The following is a 13,502-nucleotide window of genomic DNA, read 5'->3' on the forward strand; positions in this document are numbered from 1 at the left end:
GCCAAAATTGTTCAGAAGCAAAAAGCCACAAGCCCCGCTCATCTAATTAGGACTAAGTTTCATTGATACTGTGGGATTCATTGTATATTCTCTTCTTTTTATCCTATTTTGTTTTCAGTTGCTTGGGGACAAGCAACAATTTAATTTTGGTATTGTGATGAGCGGAAAATTTATACGCTTTTTGGCATTGTTTTTAGGTAGTTTTTAGTAGGATCTAGCTAATTTTTTGGGATGTTTTTATTAGTTTTTATGCAAAATTCATATTTCTGGACTTTACTATGAGTTTGTGTGTTTTTCTATGATTTCATGTATTTTCTGGCTGAAATTGAGAGACCTGAGCAAAAATCTGATTCAGAGGCTGACAAAGGACTACTGATGCTGTTGGATTCTGACCTTCCTGCACTTGAAGTAGATTTTCTGCAGCTACAGAACTCCAAATGGCGCGCTCTTAATTGCGTTAGAAAGTAGACATCCAGGAATTTCCAGCAATATATAATAGTCCATACTTTGCTTGAGTTTTGACGACGCAAACTGGCGTTCAAACGCCCCTCTTCTGCCCTATTTTGAAGTCAAAACGCCAGAACTGGCATAAAAGTTAGAGTTAAACGCCCAAACTGGTATAAAAGCTGGCGTTTAACTCCAAGAGAGGTCTCTACACGTGTAAAGCTCAATGCTCAGCCCAAGCACACACCAAGTGGGCCCGGAAGTGGATTTCTGCATCATTTACCTATTTTTGTAAACCCTAGTAGCTAGTTTTCTTATAAATAGGACCTTTTGACTATTGTATTTTCATCTATCTTTGGAATCTTGGAACCATTGTTCACGTTTTGGGAGGCTGGCCATTCGGCCATGCCTACCGTATTTTCACTTATGTATTTTCAACGGTGGAGTTTCTACACACCATAGATTAAGGTGTGGAGCTCTGCTGTTCCTTGAGTATTAATGCAAAGTACTATTGTTCTTCTATTCAATTCATGCTTATTCGTATTCTAAGATATTCGCTTGCACTTCAACATGATGAATATGATGATCCGTGACACTCATCACTATTCTCACTCATGAACGTGTGACTGACAACCACTTCCATTCCTCTTAAGACTGAGCGTGTATCTCTTAGCCTCCATTCTGAAAGATCAGAGTCTTCGTGGTATAAGCTAGGATTATTGGCGGCCATTCCTGAGATCCGGAAAGTCTAAACCTTGTCTGTGGTATTCCGAGTAGGATCTGGAAAGGGATGACTGTGACGAGTTTCAAACTCGCGAGTGTTGGGCGTAGTGACAGACGCAAAAGGATAGTAAATCCTATTCTAACATGATCGAGAATCGACAGATGATTAGCCGTGCGGTGACAGTGCATTTGGACCATTTTCACTGAGAGGACGGGAGATAGCCATTGACGCTGGTGAAACCCAACATACAGCTTGCCATGGAAAGGAGTATGAAGGATTGGATGAAGGCAGTAGGAAAGCAGAGATTCAAGAGGAGCAAAGCATCTCCATACGCTTATCTGAAATTCCCACCAATGAATTATATAAGTATCTCTATCTTTATTTTCTATTTATTTATCTTTTTATTTATTAAAACTCCATAACCATTTGAATCCGCCTGACTGAGATTTACAAGGTGACCATAGCTTGCTTCAAGCCGACAATCTCTGTAGGATCGACCCTTACTCACGTAAGGTATTACTTGGATGACCCAGTGCACTTGCTGGTTAGTTGTGCGAAGTTGTGACAAAGTGTGATTCATGTTTGAGAGCTCCAAGTCTTTGGTGCCATTGTTGATGATCACAATTTCGTGCACCAGTCACCTATGCAATTTAGCTGGACTTGTCATAGAGGAAGACATCCTCATTGAAGAGGACAAGCCCATCACTAAAAAGAGGATTGAGCAAATAAGAGAGCACACTCATGGACCCCAACAAGAGCATGAGGAAGTCCCTCATCAAGAAATCTCTGAGATGCCTCAAGGGATGCAATTTCCTCCAAACAACTATTGGGAGCAACTCAACACCTCTTTGGGAGATTTGAGTTCCAATATGGAGCAACTAAGGATGGAGCACCAAGAGCACTCCATCATTCTCCATGAAATTAGAGAGGATCAAATAGCCATGAGGGAAGAGCAACAAAGACAAGGAAGAGACATTGAAGAGCTCAAGCACTCCATAGGATCTTCAAGAAGGAGAACTAGCTGCCATCATTAAGGTGGACCCATTCTTTAATTTTTTTGTTCTTATTTTTCTATTTTTTTATTTTTATGCTTTATGTGTTATCTATGTTTGTGTCTTTATTACATGATCATTAGTGTCTAGTGTCTATGCCTTAAAGCTATGAATAATTCTATGAATCCTTCACCTCTCTTAAATGAAAAATGTTCCTAATTACAAAAGAACAAGAAGTACATGAATTTCAAATTTTATCTTGAAATTAGTTTAATTACTTTGATGTGGTGGCAATACTTTTTGTTTTCTGAATGAATGCTTGAACAGTGCATATTTTTTATAGTGAAGTTTATAAATGTTAAATTTGTTGACTCTTGAAAGAATGATGAACAAAGAAAAATGTTATTGATAATCTGAAAAATCATGAAATTGATTCTTGAAGCAAGAAAAAGCAGTGAATAACAAGGCTTGCGAAAAAAAAAAGAGAAAAGAGAAAAGAGGCGAAAAAGGAAAAGAAAGAAAAAGAAAAAGCAAGCAGAAAAAGCCAATAGCCCTTGAAACCAAAAGACAATGGTAAAAAGGATCCAAGGCTTTGAGCATTAATGGATAAGAGAGCCCAAAGGAATAAAATCATGGCCTAAGCGGCTAAATCAAGATGTCCCTAACTATGTGCTTGAGATTGAGTGGTTAAAGTCGTGATCCAAAGCAAAAAGAGTGTGCTTAAAAACTCTGGACATCTCTAACTGGGGACTCTAGCAAAGCTGAGTCACAATCTGAAAAGGTTCACCCAGTTATGTGTGTGTGGCATTTATGTATCCGGTGGTAATACTGGAAAACAAAGTGCTTAGGGCCACGACCAAGACTCATAAAGTAGCTGTGTTCAAGAATCAACGTACTGAACTAGGAGAATCAATAACACTATCAAATTCTGAGTTCCTTTAGATGCCAATCATTCTGAATTTCAAAGGATAAAGTGAGATGCCAAAACTGTTCAAGAGCAAAAAGCTACTAGCCCCGCTCATCTAATTCGGACTAAGTTTCATTGATATTGTGAGATTTATTGTATATTCTCTTCTTTTTATTCTATCTTGTTTTCAGTTGCTTGGGGACAAACAACAATTTAAGTTTGGTGCTGTGATGAGCGGATCGTTTATACGCATTTTGGTATTGTTTTTAGGTAGTTTTTAGTATGATTTAGTTAGTTTTTAGTATATAATTATTAGTTTTTATGCAAAAATCACATTTCTGGACTTTACTATGAGTTTGTGTGTTTTTCTGTGATTTCAGGTATTTTCTGGCTGAAATTGAGGGACCTGAGCAAAAATCTAATTCAGAGGCTGAAAAAGGACTGAAGATGCTGTTGGATTCTGACCTCCCTACACGCGAAGTGGATTTTCTAGAGCTACAGAAGCCCAATTGGTGCGCTCTCTAATGCGTTGGAAAGTAGACATCTTGGGCTTTCCAGCAATGTATAATATTCTATACTTTGTTCGAGATTTGATGGCCCAAATTGTCGTCAAAACGCCGGTCAGAGACCCTTTTCTGGCGTTAAACGCCAGAACTGGCATAAAAGCTGGAGTTAAATCCCCAAACTGGCACCAGAGCTGGCGTTTAACTCCAAGAAAAGCTTATGCACGTGAAAGCTTCAATGCTCAGCCCAAGCACACACCAAGTGGGCCCCGGAAGTGGATTTTTGCATCATTTACTTACTTCTGTAAACCCTAGGTTACTAGTTCATTATAAATAGGATCTTTTACTATTGAATTTTCATCTTTTGATCATCTTTGATCTTGGGATCAGGTCTTTGAACCCTTTTTTGATTGTTACATGTTATTTGGGAGGCATGGCCATTTGGCCATATCTAGACCTTGTTCTTATGTATTTTCAACGGTGGAGTTTCTACACATCATAGATTAAGGTGTGGAGCTCTGCTGTTCCTCATGAATTAATGCAAAGTACTATTGTTCTTCTATTCAATTCATGCTTATTCTTGTTCTAAGATATTCACTCGCACTTCAACCTTATGGGTGTGATGATCCGTGACACTCATCATCATCCTCCCTTATGAACGTGTGCCTGACAACCACTTTCGTTCTATTTGCGAAAGCTTGAGTGTGTATCTCTTGGCCTCCTAGTTCACGATGCATGGTTGCCTCTCCTGACAACAGAGTATTCCATTTCATGTGATCAGAGTCTTCGTGGTATAAGCTAGAATCAATTGGCAGCATTCTTGAGATCCGGAAAGTCTAAACCTTGTCTGTGGAATTCCGAGTAGGATCTGGGATGGGATGACTGTGACAAGTTTTAAACTCACGAGTGCTGGGCGCAGTGACAGTGTGCAAAAAGATCAATGGATCTTATTCCGACACGATCGAGAACCGATAGATGATTAGCCCTACGTAACCCGTAGCTGGACCATTTTCACTGAGAGGACGGACGGTAGCCATTGACAACGGTGATCCCCAACATACAGCTTGTCATGGAAGGGAGTACGCATGACTGGATGAAGGCAGTAGGAAAGCAGAGATTCAAAAGGAACAAAGCATATCCATACGCTTTTCTGAAATTCCCACCAATAAATTACATAAGTATTTCTATCTTATTTTATGTCTTATTTATCTTTTAGTTATCAAAACCCCATAACCAGTTGAATCTGCCTGACTGAGATTTACAAGATGACCATAGCTTGCTTCAAGCCGACAATCTCTGTGGGATCGACCTTTACTCACGTAAGGTATTACTTGGACGACCCAGTGCACTTGCTGGTCAGCTGCGCGGAGTTGTGAAGAAAGTGTGTGTATCACGATTCCGTGTACTAATCTTAAAGTATGATTTTTGAATGAATTGAATGATGAGAATGGATTTGAAAATGAAATTTAATTTGAATAAGATACCTGGGAAGTAGTAAGGGTTGTGGTTCGTTCCACTTGCTCCGGGTCAGTGATTATGATGCCTGGGCAGTAGCAGCAGTAGTAGTTTATTCCACTTGCTTTGGGTTGAGTTCTTAAACACCCGCCTAGGTAGTAACAGCAGTAGTGGTTCATTCCACTTGCTTTGGATTAAGCAGGTAGTAGCAAGGGGGTTGTGGCTCAGACCCACTTGCTCCGCGATAGGGTGTTTTGTCCAAGGTTAGCTACCAGGACATGTCGGGTTTTGCTATATAACCGACAAATGATATCATCAGCCATAGGACAGGAATACATCATATGCATTTGTATGCTTTGTTTGAGTTTGATTTTGTCTTGGTTTGCCTAATTGCTTAACTATTATTAACTACTATCTGAGCTGTTTGCTGTAACTATTATCTATACTTGTGCTTTCTTGTCTGTTTTGCCTGTGTTTATTTTTGAGAGATCCTTCTGGCGGGTAGAGGAGGCGCTGAGGGTTGTTTCTAGTGTGGTATTTTTGAGATTAAATATTGGTGATGAGTTTATGATAGTATTGATTGATTATATGATGGGTTGGAGGCCCTAATTGGTTTCTAATTGAGGTTTAGTTAAGTATGAAAAATCAAGCTGGTTCAGCATAGACTTAATAAACCTATGCTTGAAACAGGTTGGTCATTCATACAGTCTAGGAAACTTTTAAAATTTTCTTATAAGAAAAGAAAGATTTTGGATAATTAACTGATTTCTTTTAAAAAGATTCATAAGACGAGCGATGATCATTGTGCTTGAAAACAGTTTTCTTTTTAATATCTACTTATGACAATTCTAAAAATCCATCACTCCCTATAGCTTTATCTTTTCAGGAATCGGATGAATAAGCTTATGAAGAGTTTAATTGCATTTTGCTTATACGATATGGTTACATTAGTTTAGTTATTATTTATTTATCCCTTGCCATTAATTTTGTATCTTGTAAAGAGGGTTAGGAATTGTGATGGCTATGTTTGCAAGTTATTGTATAAAGAACTTAGTTATTGTAGGTGTGTGTGTCTCTATATATATACATACACATACACATACATACACATACATACACATACATATAAGGGAGTGAGCGCATTGGAGTCTCTCCTCGTTGCTAGTCCGAGACCTGGGTCTAAAGAGCCTAATCCAGTACAGATCAGATCATAAATCGCTCTACGCTTTGAGCCGGCTAAGTCTTTCAAGTCCACTGATGCCTTTCTCTCACCATCTTTTCTCTTCCTTCAACCCGGATGACAACAGTTCCAGTGAGACCAGCTTCATCAATAGCAGGGTCTTAGCTTAAGATAGAAAACTAAAGGTTGCACGTGCTGGGGTTGGGATTCTTTCTTATTTATATATAGCAAATTCCTCGCTGGCCGATCTCCCCTTTCACCTGGTTCTATTCCAAAATATATTTCCCGATGTGATTACTTTATTTTTACCCGAGGTTGAATCAATTGTTTCAGCTCTGGTTCAAATGGTTTCAGGGGTTGGTTAGGAAAGGCTTATCCGCTGTTCTAGAGTCGTGTTAGGTGGGAATTCTCATTTTTTTTTCCGTGGTGAGGTTGACGTTCAAGAGAAAGAGATTCATATTCAAGTTCCCCCAGGCCAAGGGGGGCAATCAAGCCTTTTTGGTTCAGCTAGCCCAAAGTGAGTCGGAATTTCAACTGGCAATAAGGAGATTGGTTAAAAGAAAGCCTTAAGCGCAAGCACTAAGGGAATCCCATTAGAAAGCATTAAATTAGCATTAGCAAGGACGGTTGGTAGTTGGTAAACAAAAGAAGAACTAGGCTATGGCTCAACTTGCAGCAAGTCTAGACTTCCCTGGCTTAGCAGGAGGAATTGGATATTGAACCCTTTAGTCTGGGACTTAAGGAAGTTACGGAGGAAAGCACTAACGGTATAACAATAGGGAAGAGGCTTGTTTAGCATAGGGCTAAAAAGAAGCCCTATAAGCTAAAATATAGTACCCGTAAACCCCTTAGTTCCTCTTCTTTACCTAGGGGGCGGCTTTGAAAGAAACAAACAAAAAGGCTACTTACTAGCTTTGCGATAGGAGCTTGCGCGTGGGCCCAAGCTCTATAGGAAAGAAAATAGCATAGAACATAGAAGCGGCTACTCTTTTGCGTTAGGAGTTATGTTATTGTCGTTTAGTTTAGCTTTCATTTAGGAGTGATCCTTATCGCAATCAAGCTATGTCAGTTCCTATTGCTCTAAGACTGACAAGACAATAGGATAAGGGAAGTCAGGAAGGGAACCATAGAAAGGATAAAGGCTGCTGGTAGAGCCAGAGAAGAATCCGGAAAAGGGATTGGAGGCAGATCCGGACCCGAACGAAAGAGCTCTGCGGCGGTCGGTCTCTGGTGGACGAAATTGTGATCCTTAATTAATGACTCTTTGGCATGTGCCAAAAAGAACTAACTCAACTAACTGATTACTTTCTTTTCACAATTCCGTTCAACTAACCAGCAAGTGCACTGGGTCGTCCAAGTAATACCTTACGTGAGTAAGGGTCGATCCCACGGAGATTATTGATTTGAAGCAATCAATGTTTATTTTATCAATCTTAGTCAGGATGCCAATAGGATTAAACATGAAATTACTATATTTGATTATAAAAATAAAGGAGAATAATGGCGTTACTTGTTATGCAGTAATGAGAAACATGTTGGAGTTTTAGAGATGCTTTGTCCTTTGACTTCAACTCTTCCTTGAAATCCTTCAACACACGCAAGGTCCTTCCATGGCAAGCTCTATGTAGGGTGTCACCGTTGTCAATGGCTACCTCTCATCCTCTCAGTGAAAACGTTCCTATGCTCTGTCACAGCACGGCTAATCATCTGTCGGTTCTCAATCAGGTTGGAATAGAATCCATTGATTCTTTTGCGTCTGTCACTAACGCCCAGCCCTCAGGAGTTTGAAGCACGTCACAGTCATTCAATCCCGGAATCCTACTCGGAATACCACAGACAAGGTTTAGACTTTCCGGATTCTCATGAATGCCGCCATCAATCCGGCTTATACCACGAAGATTCTGTTGGGGAATCTAAGAGATATTCATTCAATCTGATGTAGAACGGAGGTGGTTGTCAGGCACACGTTCATGGATTGAGGAAGGTGATGAGTGTCACGGATCATCACCTTCTTCACAATTAAGCGCGAATAAACATCTTAGATAAGAACAAGCGTGTTTGAATGGAAAACAAAGGAATTGTATTAAATCATCGAGACGCTGCAGAGCTCCTCACCCCCAACAATGGAGTTTAGAGACTCATGCCGTCACAAAGTATGTAATTCAGATTTGAAAATGTCATGAGGTACAAGAAATGTCTGTAAAAGTTGTTTAAATAGTAAACTAGTAACCTAGGTTTACAGAAAATGAATAAACTAAGATAATTGGTGCAGAAATCCACTTCTGGGGCCCACTTGGTGTGTGCTGGGGCTGAGATTAAAGCTATCCACGAGTAGAGGCCTTTCTTGGCGTTAAACTCCAGGTTATGACGTGTTTTGGGCGTTCAACTCCGGATCATGACGTTTTTCTGGCGTTTAACTCCAGACAGCAGCATGAACTTGGCGTTCAACGCCAAGTTACGTCGTCTATCCTTACGCAAAGTATGGACTATTATATATTTCTGGAAAGCCCTGGATGTCTACTTTCCAACGCCGTTGAGAGCGCGCCAATTGGACTCCTGTAGCTCCAGAAAATCCATTTCGAGTGCAGGGAGGTCAGGATCCAACAGCATCAGCAGTCCTTTTTTCAGCCTAAGTCAGATTTTTGCTCAGCTCCCTCAATTTCAGCCAGAAAATACCTGAATTTACAGAAAAATACACACACTCATAGTAAAGTCCAGAAATATGATTTTTGCTTAAAAACTAATAAAATTCTATTAAAAACTAATTAAAACATACTAAAATCTACATGAAATTACCCCCAAAAAGCGTATAAAATATCCGCTCATCACAACACCAAACTTAAACTGTTGCTTGTCCTCAAGCAACTAGATAAACAAAATAGGCTTTAGCAGAAATTAAGAAGTAATAATATTTTAGAGTTTTAAATGAAGCTCATATTCTTATTAGATGAGCGGGGCTTGTAGCTTTTTGTTTCTGAACAGTTTTGGCATCCCCCTGTATCTTTAAATTTTCAGAATAATTGGCATCCTTAGGAACTCAGAATTCAGATAGTATTATTGACTCTCCTAGTGTAGTATGTTGATTCTTGAACACAGTTATTTTATGAGTCTTGGCTGTGGCCCTAAGCACTTTGTTTTCCAGTATTACCACCAGATACATAAATGCCACAGACACATAACTGGGTGAACCTTTTCAGATTGTGACTTAGCTTTGCTAAAGTCCCCAGTTAGTGGTGTCCAGAGCTCTTAAGCACACTCTTTTGCTTTGGATCACGACTTTAACCACTCAGTCTCAAGCTTGTAACTTGGACCTGCATGCCACAAGCATATGGTTAGGGACAGCTTGGTTTAGCCGCTTAGGCCTGGATTTTATTTCCTTGGGCCCTCCTATCCATTGATGCTCAAAGCCTTGGATCCCCTTTTTTTTTTTTACTCTTGGCTAGTGCTCATGGCTTGTTTTTTTTTTTTTTTTTTGAACTGCTTTTTCTTGCTTCAAGAATCAATTTCATGATTTTTCAGATCATCAATAATATTTTTCGTGTTCCTCATCCTTTCAGGAGCCAATATTCATCAAATTCAAAATACAATTTATGCACTGTTCAAGCATTCATTCAGAGAACAAAAAGTGTTGCCACCACATATAATTAATTATAGTCTTTATTACTAAGAACTCAAAAATATAAATTACTTCTTTATTCTAAAAAAAATTCTACTACTTTATTTATGCCTGATGATGATGAGAAAAATAAATTATAGCTTAATTGGATATAAAATCAAAATAGACATACTAATTACTACTACTATATATCTCCTAAGGTGAACTTTCTAAAATAAAAACATTATCACTAAGTTAAAGCAGGAAAAGAAAAGGAAAAAAAATTGGAACTCAGCAACCTGTTGTTTTGGGGAGTAGGTGCTCCTCTAATATGTGTGGTGCTTTTTCATGGATTAATCTTTTGGCGCTTCAGCTCCCTTAGATCACGCCCTTGCTCCTCCTGTTCCTTGAGCAGTTTGCAAATCATGCTACTTTGATTATTCTGTTCTTCCTTTATTTGATCCATAGCTTCTTGCAATCTGGAGATAGAAGCCTCAAGATGTTCCCAGTATTCGAATTGGGGCAGTTCTGGGAGAGCTTCTTGTGCTCTTCTCTTGGTTGGATCATCTTGTTGCTGTTGTCTGACCATTGATGTTCCAGTAATGGGCTTTTCAATTAGGATATATTCAGTTATTCCCATCTTGACTCCAACATCTTTGCAAAGCATAGAAATTAGGCTTGGATAAGCCAATTTGGCGTCCTTAGAGTTCCTGTTTGCTATTTTGTATAGCTCACATGAGATCAGCTGATGGACTTCTACCTCTTTTCCCAACATGATGCAGTGAATCATGACAGCTCTTTTGATAGTTACTTCAGAACGGTTGCTGGTGGGCAATATGGAACGCCCAATGAAATCCAGCCAGCCTCTGGCTACTGGTTTTAGATCTTCCCTTTTTAGTTGAACTGGGACGCCAGTCGTGCTGGTAGTCCACTTGGCTCCAGGGATGCATATATCCTCCAGAATCTTGTCCAACCCTTTATTGACCCTCATCATTCTCCTATTAAAGGAGTCTGGGTCATCTTTCAGTTGAGGAATCTTGAATATCTCCCTGATCTTGTCAGAATTGGTATGAATGATCTTTCCTCTGACTACAGTCTTATGGTCAAAGAGAGCAGCTCCAATGATTCTTTGCCTTTCTGTCTGCCATAGATTAGCATAAAATTCCTGAACCATGTTCTTCCCCACTTTCGTTTCAGGATTGGCCAGAATTTCCCAATTCCTGTTTCGAATTTGCTCTTGGATCTCCGGATATTCATCTTCTTTCAGATCGAATCTGACTTCCGGGATCACTGATCTGTGACTCATTATCTTGTAGTAATGGTCTGAATGTTCTTTAGTTAAGAACTTCCCTTGATTCCAAAGTGGCTTTGGAGTGCTTTCTTTCTTGCCTTTTGGGTTGGGTTGTTTCCCTTTAGGAGCCATGATCAAGAGACACAATAGTTTTTGTGATCACGGGTAAAACACACCAAACTTAGAGATTTGCTTGTCCTCAAGCAAAAGAGAAGAAAGAAGAGGGATAGGAGGAGAGCAATGTGGAATGGTGAGGATGAGGAGGGCGCCGAATACAAGATATAGGGAGGGGGGTGGGTAATTTTCGAAAAATAGAAGATATGATTTTAAAAGATATGATCAGAAAAAGATATAATTTTTAAAAGAGAAAGATATGAATAATAATTTAAAAGATAAATTTGAAATTTACTTTTGAAAAAGATTTTTTTTAAAAAAATTATAATCAAGTTTTAAAAACAAATTTGAAAAGATGATGGATTGGATTGGAAAGCCATTTGTTCTTTTGGGTTAAGATATATCTAAAACATTTGCAACATTAGATTTTAGAAATTAGGATAAAAACTTTTGGAATTGAAGGTGATAATTTGAAATATGTTTATGCAAGAAATCATGAATTGAAACATAAAAATTTGAAAAATTATGAAGAAAAACGAATTGTACCTCCTCCCATCATCCTGGCGTTGAACGCCCACATGGTGCATGTTTTGGGCGTTCAACGCCCACATGTTGCTTCTCCTGGGCGTTCAACGCCCATCTGGTGCTTCTTTCTGGCGTTGAACGCCAGAAAGTCCTTTGTCACTGGGCGTTTTCCTGAACGCCTAGGATGCTAGCAGATTGGCGTTAAACGCCCAGAAGGTGCATCTTTCTGGCGTTTAACGCCCAGAAGATGCTCCTTTCTGGCGTTTAACGCCCAGAAGGCTACCCTTACTGGCGTTAAACGCCCAGTGGGAGCTTCTTTTGGGCGTTCAACGCCCAAAGTATTTCTTACTGGCTTTTTCACGCCAGTGAGCTTCCAAATTTCCCTGTAACTCTGTGAATCCAACAATTTGCTATTTTACCTTGGAGATACTTGGACTTAAACCTGTAAAAAAAAAGAAAATTTATTTAATTAGTAAATAAACTTTGTAAATGGCTGGGTTGCCTCCCAGCAAGCGCTTCTTTATTGTCCTTAGCTGGACTATCACTGAGTTTTTACTCGAGCTTCAGCTTTGAGCAGTCTTGCTCAAAATTGCCTTCAAGATAATGTTTGACTCGTTGTCCATTAACAATGAACTTTTTGTTGGATTCATTATCCTGAAGCTCTACGTATCCATATGGTGATACGCTTGTAATCACATATGGACCTCTCCACCGGGATTTTAATTTCCCAGGGAATAATTTGAGCCTGGAATTAAATAGCAGAACTTTCTACCCCGGCTCAAAGACTCTGGATGACAATTTCTTATCATGCCATCTTTTCGCTTTCTCTTTGTAAATCTTTGCATTTTCGAAGGCATTGAGTCTAAATTCATCTAGCTCATTTAACTGGAGCAATCGTTTTTCTCCAGCTAACTTGGCATCAAGGTTTAAGAATCTGGTTGCCCAGTAGGCCTTGTGTTCCAGTTCCACTGGCAAGTGACATGCCTTTCCATACACAAGCTGGTATGGAGAGGTCCCTATAGGGGTCTTGAATGCTGTTCTGTATGCCCACAGAGCATCATCCAGGCTTCTTGCCCAATCCTTTCTACGGTTAATTACAGTCCGTTCCAGGATTCTTTTGAGTTCTCTATTTGAGACTTCAGCTTGCCCGTTAGTTTGTGGATGATATGGAGTAGCTACCCTGTGGCTAACTCCATAACGAACCAGAGCAGCATAAAGCTGTTTATTGCAGAAATGAGTGCCCCCATCACTGATTAACACTCTAGGGATACCAAATCTGCTGAAGATGTGTTTCTGGAGGAATTTTAACACTATTTTAGTGTCATTGGTGGGTGTTGCAATAGCCTCCACCCATTTGGATACATAATCCACTGCCACCAGAATATAAGTGTTTGAGTATGATGGTGCGAAGGGTCCCATGAAGTCAATGCCCCATACATCAAACAACTCAATCTCCAAGATTCCTTGTTGAGGCATGGCATAGCTGTGAGGTAGGTTGCCTGATCTTTGGCAACTGTCACAATTAAGCACAAATGCACGGGAATCTTTATAGAGAGTAGGCCAGTAGAAGCCACTTTGGAGGACTCTTGTGGCTGTTCGCTCACTTCCAAAATGTCCTCCATACTGTGATCCATGGCAATGCCAAAGGATCTTCTGTGCTTCCTCTTTAGGCACACATCTACGGATTACTCCGTCTGCACATCTCTTGAAGAGATATGGTTCATCCCAAAGATAGTACTTTGCATCTGTAATTAATTTCTTTGATTGCACCC

This window comes from Arachis stenosperma, chromosome 9 (assembly GCF_014773155.1).
Source record: "Arachis stenosperma cultivar V10309 chromosome 9, arast.V10309.gnm1.PFL2, whole genome shotgun sequence".
Taxonomy (NCBI): Eukaryota; Viridiplantae; Streptophyta; class Magnoliopsida; order Fabales; family Fabaceae; genus Arachis; species Arachis stenosperma.